At 42.1% G+C, this 27,100-nt stretch overlaps 1 long non-coding RNA gene and 1 pseudogene across 1 annotated transcript in view; both read right to left on the bottom strand.

Moving 5' to 3' along the window:
- LOC125455951 (uncharacterized) overlaps positions 1–13,745 on the bottom strand; it is a 28,595-nt gene extending 14,850 nt beyond the window's left edge. Inside the window, exon 1 of the long non-coding RNA XR_007248356.2 lies at positions 13,631–13,745. This is a non-coding gene — a long non-coding RNA (uncharacterized LOC125455951). The remainder of the gene's footprint in view (positions 1–13,630) is intronic.
- A 307-nt stretch (positions 13,746–14,052) lies between these two features.
- LOC125455795 (small ribosomal subunit protein uS17-like) lies at positions 14,053–20,192 on the bottom strand (annotated as a pseudogene).
- Positions 20,193–27,100: the final 6,908 nt, after the last annotated feature.

Here is a 27,100-nt window from a genome sequence, read left to right as displayed (position 1 = left end):
ATCTGCTTAACAACAGAGGTGACATGACTTTAAAAGTGTAGTGAGAGCCCCAGGTTGTTTTGTTGCGAAGCAGGTATAGGTGTTGACAGTTGGAGACAATGACAGCAAACTCGGTGATCAGAATATTTGGACTGCTAGGCACTAAAATTCCAGCAGTGTGTCAAGAATTCTGGATTATAAATAAGCCCCTTTAAACTGTATAATAGTAAAATCCAGGTCAAATAATAACAGAAAGCCTAAGGATACTTGTGGCTTTAAAAGGTGTATTTTGTCCTGGTTTCTTTTAAGAGAGAGATTGAACAAGATGTACTGACCGTCCATGGTAACACAAACATCTTTAAAAGTTGGAATAATAAAAGCAGTCTGGATGGGGTGTGGTCAGCTCTCACAAACCAGGATTTCTAGTTTTGTTTTAGCTTTTAGATTCTGCAGAAGCTGCTGATAAAGCAGAAGTTATTTTTCCGCTCTCTTGGTTATAGATAGAAGCTAGTGTTTCTCTTCCAACTGTGGGTTTGCATGTGAGAAAATCTTGTCTCTGAATTTGCCTTTTTGCCAAGGGGTATGTTTATGAAATGTTACTATATTGGAAAGGGCTAATTAATAATAGTTACTGCATCTGTTATTCTGTCAAGTTTTCCAATAGAGTTAAGTTATTGTAAGTTCATCTTTCTTTTCAGGCATTTTAACTATAGTGTTTGAATAAATTGTGTTTTTGCTTAACGCCAAGTGGTTTGATGAGTCAAATTGCAACTGGAACACAGCACTTCACATTTGAAAATAAGCAAAAGCTAGGGGCTAGGCTACCTTCTTAAAATATTATGAGGGTGTCTGGTCTGGTCCATTAACAATATTTAATAAGGACTTCAACCTTGTTTCAAGGCCCGTGTGTATTCACGTTGTGTGGAGGTGGGTTTAAGATGGGATGGCTTTTAATATAATCTCACTCACATACACTGGCAGAAGATAGCAGCTAAAGGCAAAATTTGTTCAGAGTGCACTTGGTGCATATAATGTTATTCTTCAAATTTCCATATTACTTGTCCAATTAATACATTGAATAGACTTGAAAATTGAAGATGAAAGCCATACGACTGAAGCTAGCTGCGCCTGTATGAGGCACAATTTTAAGTCGTTCTCTCTTTAGCTGCAATTTTACATTGTTGCAGAACAAAATGTTGAGAAAATACAAAGAACTTGATTTCTGTGCACCGTTTATGATCTGAGGATATCGCAAACCACTCGACAACTTTCAAATTATGGTAACTTTTAAAATGTGGGAGTGAATTCATAGACAGGATTTTGTGACTTCCTGCAGGCTGGGCTGCAGCCCATAAAATTCTAAGATTGCTTTTCCTACCATCTACCCAGTCTTAGTAAGGGATATTGTTTCATCCTCATTGGCCCTTTTTTTGATCAGAGCTACCCTCAACTTCTCAGGGTACCCAGTACATTCCTTGTCAAAAACCAATTCTCCAGGCCACCACAAAATACATGCCACCCAGTTCCTGGTGTTTATTTTTCAAGAGTTGGATGCAGGCCTGGCAATGGCCAGCACCTACTCCCAGTGACACTGGTGACATTATCAAGTGGTTGGCTAGTTGGAGAGTCTGTCAGCTCTGAGTTTCTACCCAGATGGGAGTGTGCAGAAGGGCTGTAAGCCATTAATGCTCCTCAGAATGTTACATGAGCTGTGGAGGTAACGTATTGGATTAGGAATGAGTTTTCCTGTAACTTTTTCAGTGTGAGAAGCAAGATGCCCCCATCAAGCATAAAATTCTGCCCAGTGAATATTGATACATAGAATGGGTTCCAGCTGTCCATGGTAGGAAGTTTGTGACACAAGGTTAATTATATATTTAGGGAAGAAAAGTGAAAAGAAGAGAAACGTGATGGAGTTAGTATTCGCTTTTAACCAATGGAAAGATTATAAACACTTACTTTTAACAAAGCTTCACTGTATACAACCAAATGGACCAACATAAACTAGCAGCCTCTGGTTGGAGCTATTCATAGCTTTTCAACAAAGTGGTAGCCACAAAGAAAAGTACATTGCATTGTTTATCAGTGTTGGAGAGAAAATCTCGTTATGTGCATTAGCCATCTGGGGGAACTGACTGACATCTAATTTTCATTTGGTGTAAGGAGGATAATTTGAGTTATGGTGTGGAGACTGGAAATGAATACGAAACTATACTGGCTGTCCCAGAATAAGTATGGTTCTACATAAATGCCTTTGATATTATGTACATAAGGTACTCTGTCATGTGGAGATGTGACTTAGGAACAGTCCTGGAGGTTGTAAAATTAATTAATGGTCTGATAGCTGAAGAACAGAGTTGCCTTTGTGTATTCTGCCTGCAGTACTTATGCAGTTTTTTCTCAGCAGTGAAACTTTAGTAGAGAAGCACAAAAGCTGAAAATACAAAATAAGACAGGGAAAAAGCTGGAAATGAAAAGCTAGGCTTTCAGTATCTGTGTTGTGCCCACACAGAACATTGATGCCATTGAAAAGTGGTTGAGTGTAATTTTTCCGATAATTTCTATAAGCAGTGACCCTTGTGAAAGTATCACTGCACAGGCACCACTATCTTTGGACACTTTTTTGCAGACTAGCACCACTTTTCCAGTCTTCCCACCTCCCAGCACATACCTAAAGAGCCTGGAAAATTCTGGTCTATGAAACCATTCAGAAATGAAGGGATAGCTAAGCGGAGGCATATGGGAAAAGGATATGTAAGTAGAGTTACAAGTAAGTAAGTAGCAAGTGAGGGGTCAACATTAACACTCACAGGCCTGAGGTTCTATGCATTAATCATCAGTGGATAATGATTGCAGATTAATTGCTCATTGATCATCCCTGTAAATGCAGAGTGCGTTATTTATTTGGGTACCTGACTCTTCAATTAGTTGGGGAAATTTGGCATGGGAATGACCTAAGTATTTAAAAATGAATCTGCAGAATTATCTAACACAACTTCCTTTACCCCCATATCACATACAAAACATCATAGATTTTGTATCAATTACATGAAGTGTAATTGGAATCTTTCCTGACGTTTGCTGTTGATAAAACAAATCCGAACAATGGAATTAAACCATGCTTATTGCTGTGCAAAGCTAACAGTGTTGCCTTCTCTAATTTAACACACAACGAGACTAGTAACTTTTAGAAGTTATGCCAGCTAAGCAAAGGATCATACAAGATTTCACATTTTGAGATTTTTACCGTAGACAAAAATTAATGTGATCATTGAATAATCTCTACTTTGTAAGCAAATAACTCATTAAACTACAAAACCAATGTTCCCTTAGGATGGAGGGAATGGTCTAGTAGTATTATCACTGGACTGTTAATCAAGAGACCCAGATAATGTTCTAGGGGCCTGGGTTCAAATCCCACCACAGCAGATGGTGGAATTTGAATTCAACAACATATATTCTGGAATTAGAGGTCTAATGATGACCATGAATCAATTGTCAGGAAAATCCGACTTGGTTCACTACTATTCTTTAGGGAAGGAAATTATCATCCTGACCTGGTCTGGCCTCCATGTGACTCCAGGCCCACAGCAATGTGGTTGATTCTTAATGACCTTCTGGGCAAATTATGGATGGGCAATAAATGCTGTCTAACCTGCAATGTCCACAGCGTGTGAATGGATGGGTGTCATTGCCAGCAATTCTCTTGTCCATTTTTCTCCTTGCTTTCCAGTTCAAGCTAATTCCATTTCTCTTCCCATTATTTTTTGTTTGCAATTGAAGTTTTTAAAAATTTTTCTTACTCTCGATTTCCTCTCACTCTTTAAGTCAAGCTTTTCTCACTTCTAACTGAATTTTAGATAATCCTAGCAGTGACATACAAATTTTATATTTCCCTCCTTTCAACACTAATCACTTTAAGCATCTCAACCTCCCCTTTTTATTTCTACTTTCCACTTATCCATTAACTCTCTCAATGCAGCCTCAGTCAAGAATCTCAAATAGTCCACAGATGTATTTTCTACTCCCAGTGAAGCTTTAACAACAATGAGAGCTATTTTGAAATTTTGATCCATGTAAGAAATTTCACAACAATTCCCATTTTATATCTATGTACTTTCATATGCTGCTTTCTTCAAATCATTTACAAACCCTTCATAATTTTAGCAAATTTCTATCAATCCACGAGTTACCACTTAATTATGATCACAGTCAATGGTCAGATTGGACAACAAAAACAAAAATTGCTAGAAAAGATCAGCAGGTCTGGCAGCATCTGCGGAGAGAAATCAGAGTTAACGTTTCAGTTGAGTGACCCTTCCCTAGAATTGGTAATCTTCCTCACGAAGCCTGGACAATTCAGGTTCCATTTTGAGCCCTGGCATGAAATGTTTTATTTTTGCAATTTGGTTAATGAGAAATTTAGTTACTGAACATATTGACAAAATAACAATAAAGCAATGCATAGGAGAATTTTGAAAGACCTTATCATAATCAGTGAAAATAAAGATTCAACTCTTTCTTTCCAGCAATATCTTGTACAGACACTTAACCCCATTGAGATCCAGAATCAATGAGGTTGAAAGTGTACCCTACTGAAAATATTTTGCACATATACCAGACATAATTCCCTTCATTGCGGTCTTCCCCAGGACTCATTATATCACCAAAATTTCTCTGACGTTGTTCATTTTGAAGTTGCTATAGTAGTTTAGGATTTCTTTCTAGCATGGATGGGCTGATGATTTCCAAAACTGTTCTGCTGCTGGGATGAATCTGTTTTTCTCCACCAAAACTCTAATTCTTCTTCCTTTATTGCTCCCCCCGCTCCAACCAACAGCACTAAAGGAATACTCTACTACTCATAGGTGGCTTGTGAGTTACTTTCTTCTGGTTATTGTTACATTTCGACAGTTGTTTTTCTGTTTATCATAATTTCTCCAAGTTTCAAAACTCTACAGGAAGGAGCGTGACAGGGACTAAAGGCGTTTTTGTTGAACTCAAATTTTTTGCACCAATTGTTTACTGTCAGTCTATTGTTGGAGCCAACAGTTACTTAGAAAATGAATAGAAGTCACACAAGGCAGGTTGAGATGTTGGAAGAGAGAGGATGAGGCTGGCAGATGTCCTTTCAGTTGGAGACAATACCCAAATAAGAATTCAGGGAGGAAATCTTTATCTCAATCCTAGTGAGGAACAATGTGTATGACATTTGCATTTCAGTAAAAAAAAAATCCACTCTTAAATGTGACGCCTGCTACAGCCTGTTATGGGACAAGGACAAGGACTGCATTTCCAATGGCTGTCACGATGACCATGATGATGAACTTTAAGACATCAAACTCTTCCCTGGCTGAAGTTGGGGCTCTAATGGTCATGTGTGTGCCTCTGCCTGTCATTGCTGGGATTAATATAAGTACAGGCTGGCCTGCCAATCAGCAGGCTTCTGAGAATTAGAAAGAGTGCAGGCCCCTGCCCTGAAACATCCCACAAATCAATTGTCCCTGTCCTGGATCCTTGGAAACTGTTCTCTCCCTAGCCTTTGATGTGGCAGTGATGAACAAAAGAGTCATTGGTTTCTGTCTAGTTGTCAGTTCCTATCCAAAAGGAACGCTGTTTCCCAGCCCTGGATTCTAGACAAAAGCTCACTTAGTGGCCTTAGAGCTGCCCAATTGACAGAAAATCTGTTGGACCTTCCTTAGAAGGCAGCCAGCACAGAATTCAGCTCAATGGCTTTGAGGCTGGTAGGTGAGACCCAGGCTGCAATTGGAAGATTCCACACAGGACGTGAGCTGAAGTATGCTACTGTCCCTCCTACAGAATAAACTGAAAGTGGAAGATATAGAAAGGAAGAGAAGGGGATAATCACATTTTCAAAGAAAGAATTCTGGAATTCTGGAGGCATGTGAGATGGAAAAATACAGGGAAGGCAGAATAAAGTGATATTTATATTTCAAAAAGGGCAAGAACATACGAGTCTTAATGTCAGTTGAAAGATGTGAGGCTTGTTGAAGGCTGTGATTTTTGCATGAGTAAAACTTTGAAAATTAGTCAAATGTGGCTATAGAGAAATAGTTGAGGCAATTTGTCAAGGTGACTGATTAAACTGAGACAGAAAGAAAAACATGAAAAAAAGTTCAAGCAAATCTGCTTACAATGTACAAAATGTTAATAACGAGAGGTTAGCTGTGGCAAGTTTAAACTCCTTTTGCTGAGGATGATGAAATTTGATGCAGGATGAGGAGAAAGATTTGTTTTTTTTTAAAGTACATATTTTATTATTTAGTTTTACCTCCATCCTCCACTATTCATACGAACATATAAATTTAGTGCAAGAATAGACCATTCAATGCCTCTAGTCTGCTCTACTGTTCAATATTTCAATGACAACAGAGCAGAACTGTGAAAGCATGTGATTTCAAATAAACCTGTTAGATTTTAACCTGGTGCCATGTGATTTCTGACTTTGTTCATCCCACTCCAACATTGGCACCTCCACCTCATAGGCACCTTTCAATAGATCGTGGCTGATCTTTTGGCGGCCTCAACTCCACATTTTCCCTACCCCCAATAACTTACTTTTATTAATCTGTCTTATTTATCAATAATTTCTTTGTCTCTGCCTTAAATGTAGTTAATGACTTGCTTCCATCTTTCTCTGGGGAAGAGGGTTACAAAGACTCATGACGCCCTGAAAGTAACAATTCTGCTTCATCTCCATCCTAAATGAGAGACCTTTATTTTTAAACTGTTTCCCCTAGTTCTAATCCCTCTCAGAAAAGGTTTTGAACATTCAGCCTCTCAAGTCCCTCAGGCTCTCATACATTTCTGTGAGATCACGTGCCATTCTTCTAAACTCTAACGTAGATGGGCTGAACCTTTCTAAGCTTTCTTCATCAGATAATACCTCCAAACCAGGTATCAGTCAAGTGAACCTTCTGTAAACTGTTTCTCATGCAGTTACAGTTTTTCTTACATAGAGGCCAAACCTCTCCACAGTACTCCAGACATTGCACTATCAACTTTTCATACAGCTGTAACGATCTTTAATCCATCATTCTGCTTTTGAAAATACTCTATTTGCCTTCCTAATCACTTGCTCTGTTGGTATTTTGTGATTCATGCCAGGATACCCAGATCCCTGGGTAACTCAGAGTTCTGCATTCACTTTCCGTCTAAATTGAATGTTATTTTTCTATTTGCTCTGTCAAAGCAGGCAAATTCACATTTTCCCACATCATACTCCATCTACCAATTTTCTGCCCACCTTTCTATATATTCCTTGCGTCCTCTTCATAACTTATTTTCCTACCTAATGTTAGAAAGTGGAGGTTGACCATCCACTGAGAATGAAAACCCTGAAAGAGGAGCACCTCACCCCATAATCTGGAAAATGAGCGTGAAAAGTAGTGTAACCTGCCTTTCAGTAACTTCTAGTGGATAAATAAAATGAATCCTTGGCACTCACTTTAAAATCAACACGTAACCATTTATTTATCTAAATCTAACGGTGAACAAATTAACTAAACTATTAACAAACTGAATGGTATTCTAATTGTATGCTGTTCCAATAAGTAGATGACCTTTGGGGTCTTTGTCCAACTGCTCCCTTCTTTTTATACTCTTGATAACATATCAATATTTCATACAGTAGGATTGGTTCTATGTTGTCAAAACCATAAGACTTAAATTTAGTAAGTATTTATCTTTGGTATCTAAGTACCTGATTCAAATTTATTGGTTAAATCAAAAGCCTGTTGTCTTAGTAAAAAAAAATGCTGCTTGGCCCGCTAACTGTACGTCCTTTCGATACAAATGTTTCAATTCAGGCACTCCCTGTTCACTTGTGTATCCATGAAGTGATGCCAATTTTGTGATGTAAGTGGCTTGTCCTACTTTTTCCAATCAATCATCAACTAGGCATTGGTCACAGTGTTGATCTTCTGATAATTGTTATGTACCATCAGGTTTAGGAACAAGTGTGATTGGCAAATTTGACTTGCTTTGATTCATCTTTATCGTGTCTTCTTGGAGCATCACTTCCACTTCCTTTTGAACTTGCGCTGCATGGAGAGGATTAAGCCTATAGGGATGTTGTTTTATTGGAACAGCATTCCTTCGTCAGCCTCATGTACTATGGCATTAGTCATCCCCTTTCTAATTCTACATAGGTCTTTATAGTGCTGTAACAAGCCTTTCAATTCAGTTCTTTGTTCTTGGGACAGATAGCCCACTACCATATCCCATTGCTTAAGAGCTTCATCATTATTCAGTTTATTCTAAGGCACATAAAAATCCAAATCATCCGAATTTGATTCCTCACTCTGAGTGGTGGTAACTAATACACCTTTCTCTGGTTACATTTCCATGGCATAATAATGTTTCAACATGTTCGCATGACATACCCAATAATTTTTTCCTATCTGACATCTTTACCAGATAATTCACCCAAATTAACTTCTTCTCAATCTGATAGGGAACATTAAACTTACTTTAAAGGGATCTCCTTCCACTGGTAACAGCACCAATACTTTACCCCCACGGGCAAATGTACGAATTTTAGATTTATCGTCTGCTTCTTGCTACATTACGCACTGTCCACCTTCAAATGTTGTCTAGCTAATTCACCTCCTCTGTGTAATCTTTCTCTCGCCTCAGATACATAATCCAATTGTGAGATCTCTGACTTTGGACCTATCAACCGTTACTTAATTAATTTAAGGCCCTCTTACTTTGTATCTCAATATCAATTCAAATGGAGTAAACTGAGTCGATTCATTTGCAGCATCTCTAATGGCAAATAATATAAATGTCATACCTTTATCCCAGTCATTTGGGTAATCCTGGCAATGACCCCTCAACATTGTCTTTAGGGTCTGATGCCACTTTTCCAATGCTCCCTGGGATTCAGGATGGTACACACTTGATTTAAAGTGTTTGATGCCTAATATATCCATGACCTTCTAAAATAATGTGGCAGTGAAATTGGACCCTTTCTCTGACTAAATCTCCCTCAATAGACCATAATGAGGAAAGAAAGCAAGCAACTCCTCCACTGCCTTTTTTGCCTTGCATTCCAAATGAAATTGCTTCCAGAAACCTGGTAGACACATCCATTACAGTTAGCAAATACTGGTTCCCACTCTTGGTTTTTGGGAGGGTCCTACACGATCAATTATAATTTGCATCAAAGGCACTTCCAATGCGGGAATTGGCATCAAAAGCTCTGGTTTTATTACTGCCTATGGCTTTCCCACCATTTGACACATATTACAGGTACGGCAAAATTCATCCACATCTTTATGTAATCCAAGCCAATAAAAATGTTTCTGTTTTCTTAGCCTGAGCCTTCCTCACTCCTACATGACATCCTACAGGTAAATTGTGTGCTTCCCATAATACTTCCTATCTGTATTGTACTGGCACATAACCTGGTGAACTTCTGCCCATTTCTCATCTGCACTAACCTGCCAAGGTCTCCATTTCTGCCTTAAGATTTTATTGTAAAGGTAATCCTATAGCATTCTGGAATACACTCTGATTCATTTTCTGAGTAGGCTTTATGACATAAATCCTTTGTTGTCTCATCTTTTTGCTGTAACCCCAATAACCTTTCAGAATTAAACACCTCTGCTTGATCCTCTACCTGATTAAGTTTCTCCTTTACCATCCCATCAAACAGAATGTCAGCTAACTGCACCTCAACACCTTCATCTTTCTCTTTTGTTTTTCCTTCTTGTTTTAATTTATGGCTGCGGTATCTTGCCACTACGCAGTCTGGAAAAGTTCCAGGGTACTTTAACTTCTCTGTTCCCCATATTTTTTTCTGGCTCTTCCACTTAAAATGACATCATTCTCACCTGTGCTCCGGCTATATTATTTCCAAGAATAAAATGTATTCCTAAAATAGCGGATTTTTCCATCACTCCCACCCTCTCTCCCCAGGTCTTGATTGAATTTTCTAGCCTTATCTTACACCGGGAACTCTCTCCATTTATTCCACAGATTACTACTCTCTGGCAATATTTCAGAAGGAGTGCAAATGTTTTTGTTTCTTACTATTACAGACAGACTAGCTCTCGTGCGTCTCAATATTTTAACTTCTCTACTTATATCCCCAGTTCTACTTGAGTAAATCCTATCCGCACAGGTGAAGTCTTTGAAAAGGTTGGGTGTTGTCTTCATCTCTAGCAAGTGAGTGGACTGTGCACCCTCCTGCAGCTCCTCAAATTCTCTTAGGATTTCCATCACTACCTTAACTAATCCCACTGGTTTAGCCTCTTTTACCACATCCTTTTTTCCCAGCGCCTTTCTTAAACAAACCAGCATTGTGACTTTGTGTGTCCCACCTTATTGCAGCAAAAACACCTGAGGTCTTTCACCTCTTTTCCACCCTGTTGGGTTTCATTTTTTCACACGTGGTATACTGTTCCCAGTGTGATCTCCTTCTGTTTTGCATTGAAGGATCTCCTTCTTTTCCAATTTTGATTTATGCATGAATTCATATTCACCTGCCGTCTCCGCAGCTCCTCTCGCTGTTTTAATTTTCTGTTCCTCATCATCAATTCTTATCACTTCTGGGAGTGAGGTTTTAAGCTCCTCCAGCAGAATACTATCTCTAACAGCTTCCTATGTCTTTTTCATCTTTAATGGTCTCATCCATCTGTAGAAGCTGCTGCTCTGTTTAATTCTTTCAAACTCGATATAAATCTGACCTGGTTCCTTCTTATATTTCAGAATGGTTAGCTATATGCTACTGGTAATAATTCGTAGGCACTCAGAATAGCCTGTTTTACTTCTGCATATTCTCCAGTCACCTGCTCGGACAGTGCTACAACACCTCACTAGCCCTTCCTAGCAATAGTCTCTGGCCAGATCATCTGTTTAGCCAATTTCTCAAAAGAAATGAAAAAGGCTTCCAGATCTTTCTCATCAAGTTTTGGTAATGTTTGGGCATATTTGTATATATCCCAATCAGATTATTGGCTACAATGTGATAGCTCATCATCACTAACCTCCTCACTAAGCCCACATTTTACCTTCACCTCCATCCTTTTCAGTCGACTTTTCTGTCTAATTGTCAACTTTTGAAGATCAAACTCAGTCTCTTTCACCCTTTCTTCTCTCTCTTTTTTCCTTTCTTTTGCCAGGGCCTTCCTGTCATTTTCTTTCTCTTCTGCCAGAGTGATTCTTCCCTTTTCTATTTCCTCTGCTGTTAACTGTAATTCAAACTGTTTCTGTTCCCTGTCATGCTCAAGCTGCTTCATCTGTAACTGAATTCTAAAGATTCTGATGGCATTTTCAGCAAATTTAAGTGTTGATGTATGACGTTAATTATCTTTCCTTTGCTCACAAAGGCAACCACAACTCCAGCTTATCTGCCAATTCCAACAGCTTTGTCTTGCTCACCTTTTGTAAAACCCCCAAAGTTAGTTCTTTGACTCCCAGAAATCTCTTAGTGACTGAAAGAGCCATTACCCTACTTTTGATTCAACCAACAACAAGCAGCTGAAACTAAATGGATTTCCACTTCTCACTTACGTTTTATTCAAAGATCTGGGACACTAATCCTCAACTCTGTTTAAATCTTCTGGGACCTTTCATACCCTAAATCTGTTCAAATATATCTAAATCCCGGATGCCAAACTCCCAAACTGTTGTAAAGTGGAGGTTGACCCCCTCTGAGAACTGAACTCAAAACACCCAAAGAGGAGCACCCCGCCCTATAATCTGTAAAAGGAGTGTGAAAACTGGTGTAACCTGCTTTTCAGCAACTTCTAATGGTGCTTAAATAAAATAAATCCTCAACACTCAGTTTGAAATCAACAAGTAACCATTTATTTAATTCTAACAGTGAACAATTAACTAAATTATTAACAAACTGAATAAATCCTTTCTAACTACTAACTGTTTCTAAATCAAGCAAGATTCTAATGGCATGCTGTTCTAATAAAAACAAATCCCACATATATATAAAAAAGAAATTAGTCTCTTAAAATTACAACCAGGTTACTTGTCTTCTGGAATGTTCCATTGATTCTTCTGTAAGAAATATTAACTAGTTGTGCCATCGGTACATATTGATATTTAGATGGTGCTTTCTCTAAGACATGGAGGAAGCTGTGAGAACTGGTGATTCTCTGTTGAGCTGAGGGCTGTTAGCTTTAGTGAATGGCTGCTAGCTCTGGGGTCTTTGTCCAACTGTCCCCTTCTTTTTGTACCCTTGATGCCCTCTCACAAATTCTTACAATATGATTGGTCCTATGTTGTTAAAACCATCAGACTTAAATTTAATTGGTATTTTTCTTCATTATCTAAGTACCAGGTTCAAATTAATTGCCTAAACTCAAAGTCTGTTGTCTTGGTAAAAACTGTTGTGTGGCATTCTCTGTGTCCTTGCAAACTTTCAAACTGCTGCTCACAGACACCCATTTTAAATCTCAGTACAGCAAAAGCACATGGTCATTTAAAGGAACCACGCAATGCTTCCCCCTCCCCTCAGCATTTTACTGACACCAAATTCTAAATTCCTTCCTCCCGATCCATAGTAATCTATCCAATTTTGCAACACAATTTTTGTATTATCCTCAAACAATGCAATCATGTATTTAGTCCTTACATTCAATTCACTTACACAAATTATAGAAAACTGAGGCCCCAGCATTGATCCGTGTGACTGGCTACTTATCATATTTTACCACTCCCAGAAAACACTGATTTATACCCATTGTTTGCTTCCTATTAGCAAAATAATGTTCTAACCATATTAAAATGTTATGCCGTACACCACGAGCTCTTATTTTATGCATAACCTTTACTCTAGCAACTTGTCAAATGCCTATTGAACATCTTGGAACATCCATCAGTTGCCTTTTATCTAGATTGCTTGTTACTTCCTCAAAATAAACCTCAATAAATTGTTCAGACTCAATTTCTCTTTGCAAAACCACATTCATTCTGTTTGACTGTGTCAAGTGCCCTGTTATAACCCCTTCAATGATAAGTTCCCAGATTTTTCCAGTGACTCATGTTCATAATAAGTTTGCCACATTTTCTCAATGATATGTGTTAAACTGACTGGCCTGTAGTTTCCCTCCTTGGCGAATGTAATTGTATTAAGTTCCTTACTCCTTTTCACATTCTGAGACATTTTTATTTCTTGGAAATTGTTTGCAGCTTCTACAGTAAAGACAGACATAAAATATTTGTTTGATTCATCTGTTTTTTTCTTATTTTCCATGTGTAATTTCCAAAATTCACTCTCTACAGGACTAACACTCACTTTACCTATTCCTTTCCTTTGTAATTACCTATCTGCTTTTTATGTCCTCACCAGTTTTCCTCTCATACCCTAATTTCTCCCTCCTCTTTAATCTTTTAATCATCACTGTTCTTTACGTTCTGTTCAAATTTCTGACTTGCTACACACCTTTGTGGAATTATGCACTTGTTTCGTTCATGTTAATAGCTTCTTTAGTTTCATATTCATTTGAATCGTGCATTGCTGCATGCATAAAAGAAAATATAAACTATTGAACAAAGCTAGAGTGAATTAACGCTGAGAAGCAATGTCAATTTGCTGCGCTAACTCTATCGAATGTGTATTAAATACATGACTGGCGGTTTGAAGGATAACGTGGGAAATAGTTACCATTTGATGTCATCTGTGTGTTGACACGGTGACATGAGTCAAATGTGTCGTTTCATGATCCAATCCCCACCATAACAGCTGACCACAAGATCTGTCTGACACTTCTGCAAAGTACTGAGGTAGTGCTGCACTATCAGAGTTGTCACCTTAGTGATGAGATAATAAACCAAGACCTCCTCTTATGTGAATATTATATGGAGAAGAACACTGGGGTTATCCCTGTTGTCCTTCATCTTTATCTGTGAAACACCGTTACTGTAATAGATTAGTTAGCCATTATCTCATTGCTCTTTGTATGACCTCGCTATGTGGAAATTGTTTGCTGTGTTTCAAATAGTTCTGCAGTGACCACTGTCATGACCCAGTACTTCCTTAACCAGTTCACAAACATTTTATTATGGCCAATTACTTTACAATTGCATTCAAAACTCCTGTTGTTGTTTCTTGGCTCCTATGGCTTTGGTGATCTTGAGGACACTGAAGTGCATGGCCTCACTGAGAGGCCAAAACTGGAACCTCCCCACCTCAGCCTCTATTCAAACTGTCCCCATTCTGCACATCCCTGAGGCGATGGGTTCAGGGACACATTCTTGCGTTGCTTCTCGAAATGGTTGTGCTTCCTGACATAGTAGAGGTGGCTTCTGCAAATAACAATGGTCTGTTGTATCTTCACCTTTGTCATGACACCTGTTGGGATCCAGTCCCAGATTAACACAGTCCCGGTGAGTGGACACTTCTTGTCAATGTAGGTTCCATTCATGGCCTTTTGAAGACCAGGCCTACATTTGCAGCAGTAGAGCGGAGAGCTTCTCCTTGCTGACTTCATCCACAAATGCTCACTTCTTGTTCTGGAATTTGGTCGGCTGCTTTTGGTAAGCTCTCTGCCCATTCACACTTCAGTCCAGGTTTGAAATATATATTCTGAACCAATTTGTTTATATTTATCAGGTCACACTTCCTGCCCAGTTAGGACATGAACCCTTAACCTCTGGACCAGAGGTAGTGAAGCTACCACTAAGCCACGAGACCACAAAGCTTACTGCACCTGATATTTCCAGGCAGTATACCATCCAAGGACTAGCCTGACCTGAGTTGGCTTGTCTTCCAACATCAGGCATTTTCAGTGTAGACCGACTCAAGCTATCAATCCCCGACCAGGAATTGAACCGAGGTTGTGACCGTGAGACCGCTGAATCATAACCATTAGAACAGCAAGGAAGATAAAGCCCCAGAATTTTGTGAGGTTTCGTTTTCAGTAACACTAAGAATCAAACACAAATGCTATTGAAATAGTAGTTGTGTGACACTTAACAATTGATTTCTGGATTGTTCCATGTCTCAAGCAAATGTTTAATTAAAAATGAACATTCTCAGGAATTCAGCTGGACATATGAAATATCACTTTTTTAAAGGATGGACTAGTGAAGATTTTCACAAAATTAAAAGCAAAATACTTGGGTTCTGGGTGTTATATGTTCATGAGGTACAATGTTGTTTGTGGCGTCTCATTAGTTGAGTTGTTTGTGAGGTAGGTGCCCATGGTATCTTCCTCAGCTGTCACATGACTATGACAAACCACATGTCATGTACACCCACGTAGTGATTGGAACGAGGGCCAGATGAATCTCATTGGCTATGAAATTCTTGATTGGGCTGTTAACCTGGACCCATCAGGGAGCCCTGGCAGACAGACATAAACAGGAGAGTCAGAAGGTCTCCTCAGTCTAGGGACTGGGTTGTGTTGGCTGGTCATAGTGCATGTATAAATATAGGATGACTTAGTGATGGGACATTGACATCTGTGCAGTTATTTTAATCTCCCTTTTCATAACAAATAAAAACAGCTATGCATTCACCATCACTCACATTGTGGATAAGTAATCCCCAGTTACTTACTATTCAAATAACTGATTTGTTATTCTAGTTAGTCCCATGCTTTTTGGTAATATTACATGCACAGTACAGATGTGGGCTGTAGGATCTCTCCCTCGGTGTAAGCTTGTTGATATATTCTGTGTTAATAAAATGTGAGGCTGGATGAACACAGCAGGCCCAGCAGCATCTCAGGATATATTCTTTGATTCTGTTTTGAAATTTTTTCAGCATACACTGCTGATCTATGCTTTTGTTTGTCTGTCAGGTGATGCAGCCTGACAAACCCTGTGAGCTTCTTCTGGAATGTTTCAGGTCGCTAGAGCAAGCCGTCAACTTGTTTCTGCTGAGATGAATGGCTTTCACTTCTCGCCTAATTCCAAATAGTTGTTCGTGCCAAAGCCTTTGGCTACGTGTTAATTTGTCCTCTTGTGTTGAGAATCATCATTCCATTGAAGACCACTCAACTTTACCTTTGAGGGTTTCAGTTTTGAATCAGCTTCCAGTGTAACATTGTACAAGTCTACGAAGCTTGTAATGTTGCAGGAAGCAACAAGGTTCATCTTGCATTTCATATTTGTTTGATGCTCTTGCTCTGCTGACTTTATCAGAATAGTTACACACACTTTTTTTCTCTTTTAGACATAATCCTCCACCCTGCTTTAAGGTATTCATCAGGTTCATCCAGTAGGCAGCCCATTGGCCATAATGCAACCCCCTCTGGTGTCCTGCATGACCCACCATTGTCATTGAAACACAATAAGTATCTCTGCATGAATTTGCCTGGGAGCTGCTTCCCCCAATCAGAGGGTGCTCTCGTCTAATGGTTAGTGCTGATTGGTACTCTCATGAGCTAGTCATCAGAAAATATGGGTGAGAAGTAGTCCTTGATTGGAGGGGAATCAATCAGGGCAAGTAATTGGTTTATTTCAGCCTGAGGCTGGGAGGTAGAATGGTGAATCTGCAGAATGGTCAGTGAGACCACTTCAAGGAGGCACTGGCTCGGATGGGAGAGAATGGCAGGCTATCAGATAAAGGGAGGGGGGATATGGGAGGTAGGTCATTTGTAGTGGTGGCAGAAATCAGGATGTTGTTGCTGGAGGGTGTGAGTGTTGGACCACTGGAGGGGCCGGTGAGGGAGTTGAGTTGTAAGTGGAGTCGGGGTGATGTGGGGTGGGTGATGGTGAGAGTTGGTGATGGATGAGGGTGGCAGGTGAGTGACAAGGAATTTGAACGAGTGAATGACTTGGGGTGGGGGTGGGGTTTTATCTGAACACAGCTGGTGTTGTGTTCCTGAAAATTAAATCTTTAAGAACCTTATTAAAATTTTTGCTACCCCACCCACCCCCTGCCCCCGCCCCCATAGAATCAATGTTAAAACTGGAATTGGGCTCAATAGGGCCTTCATTACCAGAGAAAATAAACTGAAACATTATTCTTGGGCCTTGTAAGTTGGAATATACTACTTTCAATGGCTTGCTTCATACATTATAAATGAACTAACTTTAAAATAAAAGTAAAAGTAAAATATAATACACTACTAACAGTGCTTCCTGTATTCAACCTTCCAGCAATAGAGTTAGGGCACGGCACCCAGTTGGCACTGGGTCTCATGCTGGGGCAGTCGCTTATTATAGGCCATTGCCCTGTGGGCCTTTCTGGAGGTCTACAGTGCTGCTCCCTGCTGCCTGCTGATGCTTTCATTGGTCCACTCAGTCTGCTGCAGAACAAGGCTGCTTCTTTTAGCTGTCTGCAGTTCTATCTCTATCTCTAACTCTCAATCTTACGCTCACTCTCAGTCTCTACAGGAGATCATTGCTTGCAGCCAGAGCGATAGGGAAAGGGAACTGCAGGGCATGTGGGCTGGGATGCAGGCGCAGGGTGGCGGTGTTACACATGGTGATGGTGTTGGGTAGCTCACCTGCATTGTTCTACCACCTGTGGGTTGCTGTGTATGATGTGGGTGTTAGAAGGGGAGTGTGCTGTACAGCTTTGGTAGTGCCTAGTGACCTGTGAGCCAGAGAGGGGGTGATCCTAAGCTCAGATGCTGTGGCACTGATATACCCAGGTACCTGCTGGGAGTGCTGGAGGCTCCTTGAGCAGGTGCTGTTGAGTAGAGCTCCTGGCAGGCAGTCTGGGGCCCAGTCTGGGCCCTGGGTACAGACCTCTGACAATGATGCAGCATGGGTAGGGGCCACCAGCTGTAAGGCTAGGAGTGGCCTCAAATCTGTGTGGGGAAGGAGTTACACCAAAACAGCACCAATCTGCACAGGTAACATTCTTCAATGAACAACAATAAATCTAATATGACAGCTCTCAGACAGATTTTTTGTCCTGATAATTTAACTATGTTAAAGGGAAATGACACTAAATAAGATGGTGTTAAACATGACTCCCTGTCCCTGGAAAAGAAATACGTGGAGCTGTGAGGAAGGAGAAGAACATTGACACTAATTGGGTGACTCTAGGTGATACAAGCAAGATGGAGCAGTTGGTTACCTTTTGTGCAGATATGTTCGGCAAGTTGAAAAATCAAGAATTAACTGAAAAATGTAGGCTGCTACAATATTGTAATGGTATGTGCTTACAAGAGGCAGATGTCTACAAGATCAATTGGCTCTCTGGTTCAGGGTATAAACATAGTGTAATAAAATAAATTATTCTTTTTTTTATTATTTCATATAATATATATACAATATTCTCAGAAGCAACAACATTTTCAATAATTTATCATTTTAATGACAGCACTTTCTTGCTCCAGGCCTGCAATTAAATTCTGTTCCAATCTTATTTGAGTTTTTACCATTATTGATGATATCAGCTTTCCTCTGTAGTTCACTTTCATATCATGGCTCTCTTCTGTCTTTTTTTAAACCCAATGTATCTCAACGTGATCCCTCAATTGCTTTTCCACCAGATATCACTTGGCCACAGCAAATTCAAATCTCCACACCAAACCTAAAACCATTTGAAGCAGTAATTGCCCAAAATCTGTTAAGTAACCTTTGGATAATAAAGAAACAGTTTGCTCACTCTGGCTGATTACTACCTTGGTTTCAGTGATGGTTTTTCTCAGTGACGGTTTTTCTCAGTGACGTATGATAGCTATAGTCAGGTGCAGGAGATCATTCTTAGATGTGGAACCTGTATCCCATCTCAACTTCATACTTTTTTTTTCTCCCTAGCATCTGCCCATTAATCCAATGTTTCATGATTCCTTTTTCTTTAATTTCAAAATGTACTTTATTTGTAAAAAGTATTTTTATATGTACATACTCACAAACACTGTTCGATTCTGTACAGTAGCATATCAAGGAAACAAACAAACCTGGAGTTTGACTCTATCTGAGCAAGCCAAAGGCATCTCTTACTTGAACCAGACTATATTTACTTGCATTTGAGGCACAAAGAGATCCCAATAACTGAACAGACACCCATTTGACTTTGGCAGAAAGACCTCAGATGCTGGTCTTTCCCAAATGCACCTTAATGACAGCTGCCTTCAGGTTTAGTGCGTCCCTCAGCATGTAGTGCTGGACTGTGGAACATGCAAGTCTGTAACACTCTGTCGATGTCTTTTCCTTGTTCTGGAAAATCAGCAGTTTTGGGCAGACCAAAGAACATCTTTCACTGAGTTGATGGTTCTCCAGGCATAGTCAATGTTTGACAGCGTGTGCATCCTGGGGGACAGACTATAGAGAATAGTGTACTGCATCATGGAGCTGCTTGGGATGAACCACTGCATGTTTCTCCAGACTTCCTTTGCAAAGGCATATTTCCGAAGGAGATTTATGACAGTCTCTACCCAGCCACCCCCACAGCTGCTTCGAGGGCAGCATGTGGTGGCACGGAGCAACCAGAAGAAGTCCAAGAAGCATCTCACAGGAAGTGCCCTTGTCACGACCAGCCAAGCAATGTTTTATGACTGAGAAGTTTATCTCTAGTACATCCCCAACGGATAGCAACACCCCTATCAAAAGCTCGCTACAAACTTTCAGCTCGTCCCAAGCCATTACAGTGAGAGAGAGAGAGAATTTCTAACAAATTTGTGGTAAATATGTAGATGGCGTCTCATACAGAAACTGCTTATTCTGAGGAACAGTCTTTATCTAAAAGCATGGTGGGTGGTGGGGCACTGGATAAATTTGAGGAGATAGAATTTTAATTCACGATGTTGTGGAGAGTTATGGGGAACAGGCAGGGAAGTAGAATTAAGTCTGAGATGAGATCAGCTATGATCATGTTAAATGGTGGAACAGGCTAGAGGGGCTGAATTGCCTGCTCTCGCTCCTAGTTTTTATGCTGTTAGGGGAAATGGGGTGGGATAGGTATAATTTTCTGTAGAATTCAATCTGGTCTGGCTGTGGAGAAACCTGTGAAAAGAGATAATATCAGATCTCAGCTTCATGCAATCACAGAGCTGAGGCCATGTAGACAAGCTGAGAAGACAAAGAGGACATAGGATTAAGTTGTTTGGGGTAAAAAACGAGAAACTGTTTTCCATAGGTTGATGAGTTGGTAACTGGATGATAACAGATCTAAACAAATTAGTAAATAAAAAAAGTATGACTCAAGGCAGAACATTTTCATGCAGTGGGCTGTCGAGATAGAAGGACTCATTTCTTGAAATAAGAACATAAGAACTAGGAGCAGGAGTAGGCCGGTCGACCCTTTGAGTCCGCTCTGCCATTCAATAAGATCATGGCTGATCTTCTCGTGGACGCAGATCCATTTACCCACATTCTCACCATATCGCTTAATTCCTTTATTGTTCGAGCTTAATGGAAACAGCTTAAATGATAATTGTCAATTGAAGGGCTCAAAATTGCAGGAATATTGGCAAAGAGAAGGACAAACTGGACTGCTCTTTGGAAGAACTGATGTAGACTTGTCAGGCTGAATAATCACCTCCCGTGAAGTATTAATCTACAATTCCATGAATGTTAACATGGACTCACCAACGATATGAATCTTAGTGCTTAAATGGCAGGGTGCTATGAAATTTTCCTCCCTTGCTTAAGTTGTGTTCCCACAGCAGACTGTACAATTCTTGAATTTGAAAGATATTATAATGAAAATGGAGCATATTGTAATGTAGGTAATTCAGTGGAAAGTATGGAAGCATTAGCATGAATTTAGAAAGAGAAAATAACTTTGGCAGAAAAGGCAAATAACTAAATAAATTTGCAAAATCTTGCTATATTTCCAAATGAATGTGGGGATGTCATCTAAACAAATATTAGCTTTTCTTCTTGAAATGAACAAGTGAATTAAACAGCATATGCCTTGGTTAATATTTGACTGCTCAGAGAAAAAGATAATTTACTCAGCACCTATTCTCATTTATTTCATTCCCCAATGTTACCACACTAGGATCTGACAAAGTTTTAATCTACATTTTTGATATTTTGTATGGATGTTACAGCCCAGCATGAAATATGTATTTCCTGTGTGCTCTTGGGTGCTAATTATTTCATTGTTGTTGTGCCTAAAAGCTGGAATAATTTAAAATAGGTTTATTGGAATCAGCTTTAGTTTTTTTAGCAATGTTTAGCAAAATAAGTAAGAAAAATATTCCTGGCTTTGAAGCAACTTTATTAACTTTAGACTTTATTTATATCCTCCCCTCTAATGCCCAGATCACATGCCCCTCGACATCAATCTTCTTATTGTCTCCCACATTGGTTTTCTTTCTTTTTTCCTTTCCTGTGAGGATTCAGGGATCCCCTCATTTGTTCCATTCTGATGGCTGGTCCTTGACCACTCTGATTCAAACTTCGCAGATCTTGCTGGACCTGCTGAGTATTTCATCACTTTCTGGTTTTCTCAATGTTCTCTTCTTTCTTTTCTAACTAATTTCTTTCTGTGTCTCAAACACCAGAATTCATATGATCATTTTCACATCAGCGTGATACTATTAACCATATTAAGTAGGAAAGCATTTTCTAATCATCAGATTGACTTTGTAGTTACACAATAACTCCTTCATTTGTTAAATAGTCATTTTGTAATCATTATCAACATCCAGTTTATTTGTTATTCTGGTATCTGCTTATCATTGGGCTACCCAAATCAAACAATTGCTTCATTCAAAGATTATTTTTCTTTGGAGGTCCACAATTGATAATCATCTGACCTCACCTCCTCACTATTTATTTTCAAGCTTTCTTCCAAACTAATACATTTTCCTTGTCCTGAGATTATCTGGTACCTTTCTACCTACAATTTGTACTTGTGTTATTGCTATTATTCAGTTTCTCATTGCTGGGATGACATTAATTCAGATTCTTTTCATAATAAAATATCTGTTGAAAAACGCTTGTATATAAGATGTGAGGCTGGATGAACACAGCAGGCCAAGCAGCATCTCAGGAGCACAAAAGCTGACGTTTCGGGCCTAGACCCTTCATCAGAGAGGGGGATGGGGTGAGTGTTCTGGAATAAATAGGGAGAGAGGGGGATGCGAACCGAGGATGGAGAGAAAAGAAGATAGGTGGAGAGAGTATAGGTGGGGAGGTAGGGAGGGGATAGGTCAGTCCAGGGAAGACGGACAGGTCAAGGAGGTGGGATGAGGTTAGTAGGTAGATGGGGGTGCGCCTTGGGGTGGGAGGAAGGGATGGGTGAGAGGAAGAACAGGTTAGGGAGGCGGAGACAGGTTGGACTGGTTTTGGGATGCAGTGGGTGGAGGGGAAGAGCTGGGCTGGTTGTGTGGTGCAGTGGGGGGAGGGGACGAACTGGGCTGGTTTAGGGATGCAGTTGGGGAAGGGGAGATTTTGACACTGGTGAAGTCCACATTGATACCATTAGGCTGCAGGGTTCTCAGGCGGAATATGAGTTGCTGTTACTGCAACCTTCGGGTGGCATCATTGTGGCACTGCAGGAGGTCCATGATGGACATGTCATCTAAAGAATGGGAGGGGGAGTGGAAATGGTTTGCGACTGGGAGGTGCAGTAGTTTGTTGCGAACAGAGCGGAGGTGTTCTGTAAAGCGGTCTCCAAGCCTCCGCTTGTTTTCCCCAATGTAGAGGAAGCCACACCGGGTACAGTGGATGCAGTATACCACATTGGCAGATGTGCAGGTGAACCTCTGCTTGATGTGGAATGTCATCTTGGGGCCTGGGATAGGGGTGAGGGTGGAGGTGTGGGGGCAAGTGTAGCATTTCCTGTGGTTGCAGGGGAAGGTGCCGGGTGTGGTGGGGTTGGAGGGCAGTGTGGAGCGAACAAGGTAGTCACGGAGAGAGTGGTCTCTCCGGAAAGCAGACAGGGGTGGTGATGGAAAAATGTCTTGGGTGGTGGGGTCGGATTGTAGATGGTGAAAGTGTCGGAGGATGATGCGTTGTATCCGGAGGTTGGTGGGGTGGTGTGTGAGAACGAGGGGGATCCTCTTTGGGCGGTTGTGGCGGGGGCGGGGTGTGAGGGACGTGTTGCGGGAAATACGGGAGACGCGGTCAAGGGCGTTCTCGATCACTGTCGGGGGAAAGTTGCGGTCCTTGAAGAATTTGGACATCTGGGATGTGCGGGAGTGGAATGTCTTGTCGTGGGAGCAGATGCGGCTGAGGCGGAGGAATTGGGAATAGGGGATGGAATTTTTGCAGGAGGGTGGTGGGAGGAGGTGTATTCTAGGTAGCTGTGGGAGTCAGTGGGCTTGAAATGGACATCAGTTACAAGCTGGTTGCCTGAGATGGAGACTGAGAGGTCCAGGAAGGTGAGGGATGTGCTGGAGATGGCCCAGGTGAACTGAAGGTTGGGGTGGAAGGTGTTGGTGAAGTGGATGAACTGTTTGAGCTCCTCTGGGGAGCAAGAGGCGGCGCCGATACAGTCATCAATGTACCGGAGGAAGAGGTGGGGTTTGGGGCCTGTGTAGGTGCGGAAGAGGGACTGTTCCACGTAACCTACAAAGAGGCAGGCATAGCTGGGGCCCATGCGGGTGCCCATGGCCACCCCCTTTGTCTGTGGGAAGTGGGAGGAGTCAAAAGAGAAGTTGTTGAGGGTGAGGACGAGTTCGGCTAGGCGGATGAGGGTGTCGGTGGAGGGGGACTGGTCGGGCCTGCGGGACAGGAAGAAGCGGAGGGCCTTGAGGCCATCTGCATGCGGAATGCAGGTGTATAGGGACTGGACGTCCATGGTGAAGATGAGGTGTTGGGGGCCAGGGAATTGGAAGTCCTGGAGGAGGTGGAGGGCGTGGGTGGTGTCACGGACGTAGGTGGGGAGTTCCTGGACCAAGGGGGAGAAAATGGAGTCCAGATAGGTGGAGATGAGTTCGGTGGGGCAGGAGCAGACTGAGATGATTGGTCAACCGGTGCAGGCAGGTTTGTGGATTTTGGGAAGGAGATAGAAACGGGCCGTGCGGGGTTGGGGAACAATGAGGTTGGAGGCTGTGGGTGGGAGGTCCCCTGAGGTGATGAGGTCATGAATGGTGTTGGAGATGATGGTTTGGTGCTTGGGTGTGGGGTCATGATCGAGGGGGCGGTAGGAGGTGGTGTCGGAGAGTTGGCGTCTGGCCTCGGCGATGTAGAGGTCAGTGCGCCATACTACCACTGCGCCACCCTTGTCTGCGGCTTTGATGGTGAGGTTGGGGTTGGAGCGGAGGGAGCGGAGGGCTGCCCGTTCTGCGGGGGAGAGGTTGGAGTGGGTGAAAGGGGTGGAGAGGTTGAGGCGGTTAATGTCTCGACGGCAGTTGGAGATGAAGAGGTCGAGGGAGGGTAGGAGGCCTGGGGGTGGTGTCCAGGAGGAGGATTTGTGTTGGAAGCGGGTGAAGGGGTCAGTGGAGGAGGGGTTAGGTTCCCGGTTGAAGAAGTAGGCATGGAGGCGAAGACGGCGGAAAAACTGCTCTATGTCCAATCGTGACTGGTATTCGTTGATGTGTGGTTGTAGGGGGACAAAGGTGAGCCCCTTGCTAAGGACTGACCGTTTGTCCTCAGTCAGTGGGAGGTCTGGGGGGATGGTGAAGATGCGGCCGGGCTCAGGATGGCTGTCTTCTCTGGGGTTGCTGGCTGTGGAGGTTGTGGGTGGAGCGATGAGGTCATCGGCCGTGGGCGGGGTTCCGTCGGCGTCGGCCATGGGCGGGGTTCCGTTGGCCGTGGGCGGGGTTCCGTCGGCGTCGGCCGTGGGCAGGGTTCCGTCGGCGGTGGGAGTGTCGGGGTGGGCGGCAGCAGCAGCGGTGAGGGTGGTGTGCGAGGTGTTGTGACTGGAAGTGGAGGCGGTGACTGCAGCAGCAGTCCCGGAAGTGGTGTGGCCGGCGGAGGCGGATGTGACGTCATCGGTGGGGTCTCGGGCCGTGTCCTCATGGTCAATGGCGGCGGGTGCATGGTGGGGGAGGGGCAGGGACAGACTCGGGATTTGGGAGGCGCAGGAATCCTCTTGTGGGTGGCAGGGGCCAGTGAGTTGGTTGTACTTACGATTTTTGGTGTCCAGTAAAGCTGAGTGAAACTGGGTGTTCAGTCTGTGGATCCTGCGGAGGATAAAAAACAGCAGGGGTCCTTTGCAGGTCTGGGAGAGGGAGGGTCTGAGCTGGGGCAGGCTGGATTGCAGTGCCTGGAGGTGCCGGCGCATGGCTGCGAGTGTCTGTTTCAGGACTCGCAGGGAGAAACGCTTCTGAAGGGTCTGAATATTCTGGGTGTAGAGGTGGTCACGGTTGGGGCCAAATTGGGAAGGCTGAAATGTGGACTGTAGTCCATTGGGGATGATCCGGTTCCGTAGGCAGGTGCTGAGGAAGGTGATGTGGCTGTGGTACCTGGTTTGCTTCAGGACATGGTCGAGCAGTTTCAAGGCCGAAGAGATTACAAGAGAGTTGCAATGGGAGAGAGATTCCCTGAGGTTGGTCCGGAGGGAGGAGGGTAACTTCTTCAGGTTAGGCATCCCTGGAAGCAGCCTAATGGTATCAATGTGGACTTCACCAGTTTCAAAATCTCCCCTTCCGCAACTGCATCCTTAAACCAGCCCAGTTTGTCCCCTCCCCCCACTGCACCACACAACCAGCCCAGCTCTTCCACTCCACCCACTGCATCCCAAAACCAGTCCAACCTGTCTCTGCCTCCCTAACCCGTTCTTCCTCTCACCCATCCCTTCCTCCCACCCCAAGCCGCACCCCCATCTACCTACTAACCTCATCCCACCTCCTTGACCTGTCCGTCTTCCCTGGACTGACCTATCCCCTCCCTACCTCCCCACCTATACTCTCTCCACCTATCTTCTTTTCTCTCCATCCTCAGTCCGCCTCCCCCTCTCTCCTCACCCCATCCCCCTCTCTGACTAAGGGTCTAGGTCCGAAACGTCAGCTTTTGTGCTCCTGAGATGCTGCTTGGCCTGCTGTGTTCATCCAGCCTCACATTTTGTTGTCTTGGATTCTCTAGCATCTGCAGTTCCCATTATCTCTGTATATAAGATGTTTTCCTTTTGCTCCTCTTGCGATCTCTGTTCACTTTGTTAACTTATTATTAACTCTTACTGCCACAGAAAGTTCTGAGTAAAAGTGTGAATAAAACTAATGCCTTTCCATCAATTCTGACTGTCTGTGGGACCTCTGTTAAGTATTTGTGCATCATTCTGTCCAATGCTTTCTTATAATCTACAAACCTGTTCATATTAAGGGTTAAGTTGCATTTATGTAGCCCTTTACCCAAGCTCGTGGTGTCCTAAAACAATCTTCAAATAGTGGCACACTGTTGAAATGTAATTATTGTTGGAATGCAGTAAATATGTGCACTGCAAGTTCCCAGAAACACCAAAGTGGTAATGTCCATATATGTTTTAGTAATATTGGTCATGGGATATCCAACATCTAACAATGCTTTATAGGAACTGCAATCAGACAGAAGAGTTGATACAGAGGAAGGCCGAGCAAAAGTTTGGTTAAGATAGATGTTAAGAAGGGTAATTTATGATATGCAAATCCAGGATCATATATGTAAATGCAGAAAGTGATGAAATGTCACATGCTATGATTGTGGCATTGCTGTCTTACAGCACTACTGCAAGATGGAATCCCAATTAGACATTGTTATGGTTGGCTATGTTCTTAAATGCAAGTTTAATGGGCAGAATATTACCATCCCACCACCCTTCAGATGTAGCAATGGCCTAGTGGCATTATCACTGGCCTGTTAATCCAAAGACCCAGGTATTGTTCTGGGGGCCTGAATTTGAATTTCAACATGGCAGGTGGTGAAATTTGAATTCAATAAAAAAATCAGGAACTAAAAATCTAGGGATAGCTATGAATCCATTGTTGATTGTTGGAAAAACTGAACTGGTTCACTAATGTTCTTCAGTGAAGGAAACTGCCATTCTCACTTCGCCTGGACTATGTGTAACTCCAGACTACAGCAACACAGTTGATTCTTAACTGCTCTCTGGTATGGTCAATAAATGCTGGCAGTGCCCTGCCCCCAAGGGTGAATTTTAGAAAAAAGTTAGCGAGTTTTGAGAAGATTTGTAGCTCAGGTTGAGGTTCTGGATGTAAGCTGGTTCACTGAGCTGGAAGGTTCATTTTCAGACATTTTGTCACCTTTTTTTTTATTTGAAAAAATATACTTTATTCGTAAGATGTACAAAAAATAAAACATATTTACACACCTACCCAGTCATGCAAGCCGCTCC

This window comes from Stegostoma tigrinum, chromosome 10 (assembly GCF_030684315.1).
Source record: "Stegostoma tigrinum isolate sSteTig4 chromosome 10, sSteTig4.hap1, whole genome shotgun sequence".
NCBI lineage: Eukaryota > Metazoa > Chordata > Chondrichthyes > Orectolobiformes > Stegostomatidae > Stegostoma > Stegostoma tigrinum.
The sequence above is the reverse complement of the archived record's forward strand: the minus strand, read 5'-3'. Positions and strand labels throughout refer to the sequence as shown.